This window comes from Tachysurus fulvidraco, chromosome 9 (assembly GCF_022655615.1).
Source record: "Tachysurus fulvidraco isolate hzauxx_2018 chromosome 9, HZAU_PFXX_2.0, whole genome shotgun sequence".
Taxonomy (NCBI): Eukaryota; Metazoa; Chordata; class Actinopteri; order Siluriformes; family Bagridae; genus Tachysurus; species Tachysurus fulvidraco.
Window position 1 is genome coordinate 2,991,021 of NC_062526.1, and position 10,877 is coordinate 3,001,897.

Genomic DNA, 10,877 nt, shown 5'->3' on the forward strand with positions numbered 1-10,877 from the left:
TGTCTGGTTAAGACACAAGAACTGAGATCCAACAACAAAGAGGAAAAAATAAGACGAACAGGTTCATTAAAGGTGCGGTCTCCGTTGTTTGAAAGACAATGTCGACATTTGAAATCACCAAAACAAACACGCCCCTAACCCAAACGGGTCCCACCCCTGTATCGATAGCTCCGCCCACGCATACATACGTAACCCGGGCGACTAACGGAAAGAAACGTGTCTTTATCATAGCTGAAGGGAAGAACGATACGATTGTAGATAAACAAACAAGCAAAAATGCCACACAAGCATAATGATGTAAAGGACAAAGGCATATATTAGTTCTGGAGAAAGGAGAAGGAAAAAAGCGCCTCGGCGTCTTAAGTAAAGTCGGCCACATATTCACAGGTCGGAGTTTCCCGAGTCGATAACTCCTGAGCTAAATGCTGTTACTACACAAAACGTGGTTGTAGCTGCCTCTCTACATTACTACGATAGAAAAGAGGTGTTATTTGTGTAGTAACAGCGTTTAGCTCAGGAGTTATTGACTCGGGAAACTCCAACCTGTGAATATGTGGCCAACTTCCTGCTCCTTCAGTTCTCTCCAGCGCTGGAAAGCTGATCCTATATTAACACGTCCTACTTCTTGTCCTTATCGTAAGTCTTTCTTCTCTTTCTTTCTTTGTTTTCATCCTCCATGTCGATGTTAAAACCGCTTTCTGCTAACGTCACACATGCGCACTGAACGCTCTCTCTGCCCATATTGACAAGCCCCGCCCCTTTCTGCTCATTGGCTACACATTTGTTTTAAATTTTGTTTTTGATTTTTTTTTATTATTCGGCCCGACTCAGTTTTCTGAAGCATTTCTCAAAAATCGGAGATCGTACCTTTAAGAATCCTAAGATCCTTAGTAAGCGCCTGGTCTATGGACTGTTGGAAGAATCTGGAAAATCAGATGAAACACCTGAATCATGTAAAGAACACACACACACACACACACACACACACACACACACACACACAAACACACACACAGACGGCGAAACCACGAATTAAAACCCTAACTTCAGAGTTACGAAGCAAACGCGCTAACCGCCTCACGCTAACCTGCCCCCGTTAGTTAATATCAGCTCGTCCATATCACCATGGTGACCGTCAATCGTTCAGATTCATATGTCGACTGATCTACTAACATTTTTATCGGTGTATAGACGGTTGAGATTAAATTTGAAAGCTCACACGGAGCTCATCATCATCATCTTCATTATCATCATCACTATCATTGTCTTCGTCATCATCATCATCACTGTCGTCATCAAATGTAGAGATTTTTCCTCATTAAATGATGACTGGCAAATGATAAAATGGGTGAAAAATGAAATAATACAAGCTAATACCAAAATAACAACGTGTTAATATTTGCATGAAAGAAAAAATTAGAAAAGGATCTTTTTTTGTTGTTGTTTACAGTCATGTGACTTTTTGTCTCATTTTTTCCTTGTTAAAAGGGATTCGAATCTAATCGAGAAGTCACTCAAAATACGCTGATAAAAATGGCAGTCGACATACGAATCTGGAACGATTGACAGTTACCCAGGTGATTCAGACAAGCTAATATTAACTGATGCATTTAAGAAAAAAAAGAACATGTAAAAATGACATAACCAGAAAAAAAAAGAAAAGAAAAGCAAAGAGCAGAAAAAGAAAAAAAAGAAAAACTCCCAAGACAGATTTTTTTGGAATCCCAGCAACACCTGGTTGAAGAACGACGTCGAGGGTCGTGATCTGTCCCGGAATTAGCATGATATAACACAGCAGCGGTTACGAGGCTTTTGTAAGAGTGCTTTTAAAAGCATGTGAACAAAAGCTGCGGTTACAAAACAGTACAGCGGTTCAAATGTCATTTCTATTTCTATGCGTGTGAATCATTTATTGATTGTTTCGACCCCTCGCCGCGTTGCTTTTGTGCCTCGCTTGCTTATGAGGTTTGAGTCAAAAATTCAATCTGCTTTTTTATTTAGTCTTGGATTTTTTTTTTTGCCTTCTAATGATGAGTTCTGCTGAGATCATGTGTAGTGATCATCTCTAATATGATCGGTCACGAATGAGAGAGACAACGTGAAGGTTTATAATAGACCAGATTTTAAAAGCTTTCCTTTTTTTATTGAACAACCAATCACGGTCTTCACAAGAACGTGTCACCTAGTAACAATTAAGCCCCGCCTCCTCTCAAAGATAAAAGTTGTTGGATTTTCCTTGCTCTAAGATCTGAGGTCCTGAATCACTTTAAAGATAAGATTCCTAGCTTTCTGAGATTGTTCTGGTTCACATCGTTTCTATGGTAACAGGCTAAAAGCTGTAAGTTTAGTTAGGATGTTTTCCTCCAGGGAGGGACACGGCGGCTTAGTGGTTAGCACGTTCGCCTCACACCTCCAGGGTTGGGGGTTCGATTCCCGCCTCCGCCTTGTGTGTGTGGAGTTCGCATGTTCTCCCCGTGCCTCGAGGGTTTCCTCCGGGTACTCCGGTTTCCTCCCCCAGTCCAAAGACATGCATGATAGGTTAATTAGCATCTATGGAAAATTGTCCGTAGTGTGTGTGTGTGTGAGTGTGTGTGTGTGGGTGTGTGCCCTGCTATGGGTTGGCACTCCGTCCAGGGTGTATCCTGCCTCGATGCCCGATGACGCCTGAGATAGGCACAGGCTCCCCGTGACCCGAGAAGTTCGGATAAGCGGTAGAAAATTAATGTATGAATGAATGTTTGCCTCCACAGGAAAGTCTTCAGGAAAGATAAACATGACTGCTAGAACAAATAAGAAAAAAAAAAAACGAATAAAGAATGAACTTTTTCCACAGATCGATCGTCCCTCGACGTTTGATGGATAAACAATACGATGTACTAATATGAAATAAAACTAAAATGAATAATTCAGTTCAATTCAGTTTTTTTTGTGTAGTGCTTTTAACAATGGACCGAACATAAAAAACATAATACAAAAGGTTTATTATACAAAGATTACTTATATTTTAATGTGTTTGTATTTATCCCCAATGAACTGAGGTAACTTTGGTGAAGATAAACTCCATTAGATGGAAGAGGAAGAAACCTTGAGAGGAACCAGACGCAAAAGTGAACCTCATCCTCATTTGGGTGACACTGGAGAGTTGGGTCTTGGCACTGTTAGCGCCCTGCCTGGGAATCGAATGCGACCACAGCTCTGTCACCAGGAGGACAAAGTAAGAAAAATAAACAAATAAATAAATATATTAATTACTTAAAATAAAATAAAAAACCAACAAGATAGTAATACCTCCTCAGACCAGACTGTGTAATAGTTTCTTTCCACAAGCCATCAGACTTCTCGATAACTGAACTGAACTGTACTGAGCACAACATACACACACGTCATCTGTATGGACTGCACAGACCCACACAAAACACACGCACTGACACATCAAACTGTTTACACGCTGCTTACGATCCATCAAACTGTTTACATGCTGTTTTGCACACTTTTCTGCTGTTTTGTACAAACTGTCCGACATTTCAGCCGTTTTTGCACATATTGTACAATATCTCAGCCATTTCGCACATACAGTACTACACAATATTTCAGTCATATCCTGTTTTAGCACAATTCTATATATTATCCAAAGGACCTGCTGCTAAGAAACTGTGTTCATTCTAATGTTACTGCACGAAATATTGTTTGAACATTCAGTATTCACATACAGTATGCACACACAGTATACACACACAGTATACACACACAGTATACACACACAGTATACACATACAGTATACACACAGTATACACATACAGTATACACACAGTATACACACACAGTATTCACATTCAGTATTCACATTCAGTATTCACATACAGTATACACACACAGTATACACACACGGTATACACACACAGTATTCACATTCAGTATTCACATACAGTATACACACACAGTATACACACACAGTATACACACACAGTATACACATACAGTATACACACACAGTATACACACACAGTATACACATACAGTATACACACACAGTATACACACACAGTATACACATACAGTATACACACAGTATACACATACAGTATACACACAGTATACACACACAGTATACACATACAGTATACACACACAGTATACACACACAGTATACACACACAGTATTCACATTCAGTATTCACATACAGTATACACACACAGTATACACACACAGTATACACACACAGTATACACATACAGTATACACACACAGTATACACACACAGTATACACATACAGTATACACACAGAATACACACACAGTATACACACACAGTATACACATACAGTATACACACACAGTATACACACACAGTATACACATACAGTATACACACAGTATACACACACAGTATACACACACAGTATACACATACAGTATACACACACAGTATACACACAGTATACACATACAGTATACACACAGTATACACACACAGTATACACATACAGTATACACACACAGTATACACACACAGTATACACACACAGTATTCACATTCAGTATTCACATACAGTATACACACACAGTATACACACACAGTATACACACACAGTATACACATACAGTATACACACACAGTATACACACACAGTATACACATACAGTATACACACAGTATACACACACAGTATACACACACAGTATACACACACAGTATACACACACAGTATACACATACAGTATACACACAGTATACACACACAGTATACACACACAGTATACACACAGTATACACACACAGTATACACACACAGTATACACACAGTATACACACACAGTATACACACACAGTATACACACACAGTATACACATACAGTATACACACACAGTATACACATACAGTATACACACACAGTATACACACGGTCGGCATTATTGTCCTTTGTGCAATGTATTTTTTTGTACTTTTTTTTATTGTCTTGTAACTTTGTGTCTTCACTGTCTTTTGTCCTGCACTGTCTTGTCTGTCTTGTTTGTCTTGTCCTGCACTGTTTGCACCAGGTTGCACAGTTGCACTTTATGTGGCTAAAGCCCTATTCGTACGGGATTAGCTCTATGTGGGGACGTGGGGGTAAAGTAAATATTACCAGAGCTTCTCGGTGATTTTAGTCCCGTCCGAATGTGTCATCTCGGTAATCGTTACGGACGATGTCAGTAAAGATTACGGCGACTTTTACCTTCTGTAAAAAGGTCCGGAAAAATTACCTCAGGTAATACTAATCCCGTCCGAATAGAGGTAAAATAGGGGTAAAATTCCGTCATTTCCTGTTTAAAAGTGTTTTTGGCACGTTTTGCAAGCATGGAGGCACTTGAAACAGGAAGCGACGTCATACGCACATGACGACAAGGAGGTTACTGTGGTGCATAAAGCGAGTTACCCCTCCCACTTCTGCTAGTTTTACTGAGATGTCTTGTCCCGTGCGAATTGGCCAATTAATATTACAGACGTCCTGAGGTAAAATTGCATCACTCCACGTCCCCACATAAAACTAATCCCGTCCGAATAGGGCTTAAGACTACTTACATGTCCTTAGCTCTGTCTTTGTTTTATGTAGCACCATGATCCTGGAGAAATGTTGTCTCATGTCACTGTGTACTGTAACAGCTATATATGGTTGAAATGACAATAAAAGCTTCTTGACTTGATTTGACTGGACTTGATAGAAAGGGTTTAGGAATGTACAGTGTGAAACGTCAAATTCTGAAGGACCAGAGTTGATTGTAACCCGGGTAAAGTCAGCGCAGTGTGAAACCTCAAACAACAACCCAGGATTCTGTCATCATTCACTTCCTGTTTGTCTGAGGCCCGGCCTGTCATGAGCCATTAACTGTGGAATAAACGTTGTGGATATTCAGCAAGTTCATGTTTAGCTTTGCTCAGATGCTAATTGATGGTTTATTGCATGACTGAAAGGTTGATCAGTCTCATGTCTGAGCTGAGAAGTGCAGCTTCATCTCGTGCACACAGTTGTCTTTATATCTCAGCAGGAATCCTCACCAAATCAACAAAACTCCAGCGTGATATCAGCAAATTACTCTCACGCTTGCACACAAACACAGCCCATGATGTTTAATTACTGGGATTTGAATTCAATCCATGTGTGAGATTTTAAAACCAATCAGTCCATACTGTTGATGTCTGGGGAGATGAGTGCTTCATGTCTAAAACGCTAGTTTAACATTCTTTTTCTTACCTTACAGATATTATGGAGGTTTCCGGAACAATTTACTGCGAACGATTGAGCAGGAACACTTGAACGCTTTTGCGGCCATTTTTTTTCCTTCTCGGATTCTCTAGGGTAGTTCTGCACTTATCGCTCATCTCCTGCTGATGTAGATGCTCCCACATGTACAGCCTAATTATTGCTTTTCCTAAAAATAGCTCACGCCAGGTATTTTGCACTTCAGTGTTTAATCGCACCTGGATACTAGAGATTTGTGCCCTACAACTGCTGCTGTCAATCATAATGACAGTCCTGAGCTCATCCCAGGACTCACATATTCATTCATTTTCTACCGCTTATCCGAACTTCTCGGGTCACGGGGAGCCTGTGCCTATCTCAGGCGTCATCGGGCATCGAGGCAGGATACACCCTGGATGGAGTGCCAACCCATCGCACACACACACACACTCTCATTCACTCACACACTATGGACAATTTTCCAGAGATGCCAATCAACCTACCATGCATGTCTTTGGACCGGGGGAGGAAACCGGAGTACCCGGAGGAAACCCCCGAGGCACGGGGAGAACATGCAAACTCCACACACACAAGGCAGAGGCAGGAATCGAATCCCCAACCCTGGAGGTGTGAGGCGAACGTGCTAACCACTAAGCCATCGTGCCCCCCGAACTCACATATTACCTGCTAAAAAAAAGTTGTTTCTCTGATAAACACATCTCAGCTCATTTGGGATCTAGAAGGAAGGCAGGCAGTCATACAGACAGACAGAGAGGAAGGAAGGAAGGAAGGAAGGAAGGAAAATAAAAAATAAATCAAACAAAAGAAAATGAAAGAATGAAGAGAAAGAATTAAATAAGAAAGAAAGAAAGAAAGAAAGAAAGAAAGAAAGAAAGAAAGAACCTTCAATCAAGGAAGAAAGAAACAAGAATAGAAGAAACCCAGATAGGGGAAGAGGAACAAAGAAGTCAAAATACAGAAACAGAAATAATTACAGGAACAAGAGCAAAGAAAGAAAAGAAAAGAAAAGAAAAGAAAGAGCGAACAACACAATAAATCAATCACTAAATGTGTTCGTACTATGACACACACTGCTAGTTGTATTAAAACGAGAAACTATGATTCATGTACCATTGAAAATGAGCCCTAAAGCTGATTCTCCAAATTCTCAACATACCTGACATTTTTCAGTAAAACAAAAGCAAACATGGTGTTTTTCTTTATCCAACACTCCTGAACTTTCTGCTCCAATTTCCCCACCTCCAAGTCTGAGAGTTCAATACGAACAGAAGACTTCAGCGATATCATACGAGCGAAGCTAGCTTTTAGTCTCTTTGATGTAAAACCACTTCAGATGCTGTAGACGAGACTGATAGCAGGACCTGTTGACCTCAAGAAAAAGTCGAGAAAATAATAAAGGAAAGCATCATAAAGGAAAGAAGAATCAACTTCAGACAGGTTTCTGCAGTACAGATTTTAAGGGTGGATGAGAGTTTAAAATGACAGCTGCTGTCAAGAGGTGTGCTTCATAAAAAGCCACATTTTGACATGTTCTATAGGGTTTGCAGCAAAAATGAGGTTCAGGGCAAACATGGAGCTGCCGTTACAATACATTACACCAATCAGCCAGAACATTAGAACCACTGATAGGTGATTTAGAGTGCTTTCACACCTGCCTTGTTTAGTTCAGTTGAATCGTACCCAGAGTTCGATTGCTCATTTGGTGCGGTCCGTTTGGGCAGGTGAGAACGCAGCGATCGAACTCCGGTGCGCACCAAAAGCGAACCAAACAAGCGTACCGAGACCTCCTTGAAGAGGTGGTCTTGGTATGCTTTCAAACAAACTCTGGTACGGTTCGTTTGTGGTGAGAACACGATCCGAGATCGAACAGACCAGACTGCAAAAAGTATTGCGTGTTTTGGACTAAACCAGCTGCCGTAGTGGGTCGTTGCCGATATTTTCGGAAGATTAGCACGTCACAGTTTCGCAAAAGTAATGCTCGCCGCTTCCTGAAGTGTCTCGCGATGCGTCTTCACCGTTTGCAGTGCGTTAAATTGATATCTTTGAGCCGCATCCGCGCTTCGTTCTGAAAATGAAGACTTTGCATAGAATGCTGTATACAAGCGATGTAGTAGATTACAACCACGAACATAATCGCAGCGCGCGGTCGTCTCTCCATGGTGTACTGTATGCTGTATTGTCCTGTAATATTTTCCTCTTTTTGTTTACTTCCGGAGTTTCATTGAAATTTCCCGCACGTTTATTCTGACCGATCGAGAAGCAGTTTAGGAAATACGCTCAAAGACATGTGGCCAATGAGTGATGTGGATGTTATCACATGAGTGCATTTTGGTTCGTTTTAAACCGGTGCGGAACAGAACGATCGGTGTGGTGTGAAAAGGAACCAAAACTGATAAAAAGCTACGACGTATCGTTTATTTGCTTTTGGTCCGGACCAAATGAACCGAACTATAGATGTGAAAGCACCCTTAAAGAACACTGTTTATTAGGCCATGTCCACACTAATCCGGATATTTTTGAAAACGGAGTTTACGTCTAAAAACGCTCCGCGTCCACATTATCGTTTTCAAACGTTTTCGAAAAGTTGCTCATCCACACCGAAATGTATGAAAATACTTACATCTCCCTACTGCGCATGAGTAAAGTGTCACATGACTAAAAATGCGTCATAGTATTCAAAAGCCTCCGTCTACACAGTCCACACTAAGACGCGAAGACGCCGTTTTCAAATCTATCCGCTTTGGAGAGCGTCTTCCAACAGCTACGTTTTCGTTGACTTAAAACGCCGTCTCGGTGTGGACGAAAAGCCAAAACGGAGAGAGAAATATACGTTTTCAAACGAAAACTTGTTAGTGTGGACATGGCCTCGATCGATCGGTTCAGAAGTACATGTAGGACTTTAACAACGGACAACTTGCGATGGCTCACTGGCTGTAGCATTCAAACAATGCTTTTGATTGGTATTTTCATTTTCCACACCATTATACAAGCAGCAGCAGCCTGAACTGTTGCCCCAATACAGGTTAAAGGAATCCATGTTGTTTGATGCCAAATTCTGACCCCATCATTTGCATGGAATTAATCGTTTGATGAAAAATTCTGACCTCAATATCTGCATGGAATTATTCATTTGATTTTAAATTCTGACCCAACAATCTGTATGGAACTGATGTTGTTTGATGCCAAATTCTGACCCAATATTCTGCATGTTATTCCTGTTGTTTGATGCCAAATTCTGACCCAACATTCTGCATGGAATATCTGTTGTTTGATGCCAAATTTAACTTAGTTTCCATTGGCATGAAACTAATATTGTTTGAGCCAAATTCTGATCTCCCTATCTGCAAGGAACTGATGTTGTTTGATGCCAAATGCTGAACCCAACCATTTGCATGGAATTCCTGTTGTTTGATGCCAAATTCTGACCCAACAATCGGAATGAAACTAATATTGTTTGAGCCAAATTCCGACCCCATCATCTGCATGGAATATCGTTGTTTGATGCCAAATTCTGATCCCCCTATCTGCATGAAACTGACGTTGTTTGATGCCAAATTCTGACCCAACCGTCGGCATGGATATGGTGCAGGAAAAAAACAAGCTCCATAAGCGTAGGTGAAACTGTACTTGCTGAAACCTCTTGTAGATTCTTGCTCTTCTCTGACACCACTGTGGCTATTCTGAGATACTTTTCTGCCCAACACACTTGTACAGAGTGGCTATTGGAGTTAGCATAGCCTTCCTGTCAGCTTGACCTGCCATTATGACCGATCTCTCCTCAAAACTCTTTCATCAACAAGGCATTTCACTTGATTTATATACTTTCTACCTCATCCTTCAACAGGAGGCTCAAACGTGGCCCAAAGGCGCCTTTAACCGTTTCAGACGTTGACCTGAAACACAGCTTTCTTCTCACAACCCGAATCCGAGGAGAGAATTTTTTTTTTTCCGATTCTGGCTCGTAAATCTTATTTCCCATCACGAAATACTCGGAGACGTGACAGACATCGGGACGAGATCATTTACTGTTTCTGACAAATCAATTTCAAACTGGTCTACCACAGGCAATTTTTAAACATTGACTGGCTTCTGACACACACACACACACACACACACACACACACACACACACACACACACACACACACACACGATATATATTTGCTATAAAAAAATGAAGGCTGCCATGGGAAAATCCTAGAAGTTCCTAAAATATATCAGGACTGAAGGAGAGCAAGTGTTCAGTGTTAAACCTTTTACCTGTCGCCCCCCCATTTTCATGATTTTCGCCTAGATGACATACCCACGTAAAAAGAGGTACAGCTCTCATACACTTTGACACACAGAGGTGAGCCTGGTCTCATTGGAAAGAAGAGAGTCTCTAGTTTCTGATACAAAAAGAGTGTGATTCTAGGCCTTACTGACACAGAGTTACAGAGGCTAGAATGGAGGGTTTTTATTTCCATCTGAGTTGTTTACCTGATAAACGTATTACATACATTGCTGTATTTAATGATGGGAGGTAATCAGCAACTGAAGGTCATAGCCACATGTCCTGGCTTTCACCAAAAAAAAAATGAAGTCAAAAGACTCATAAATGGATTTTATATGAATATTTTTCTACGGACATGT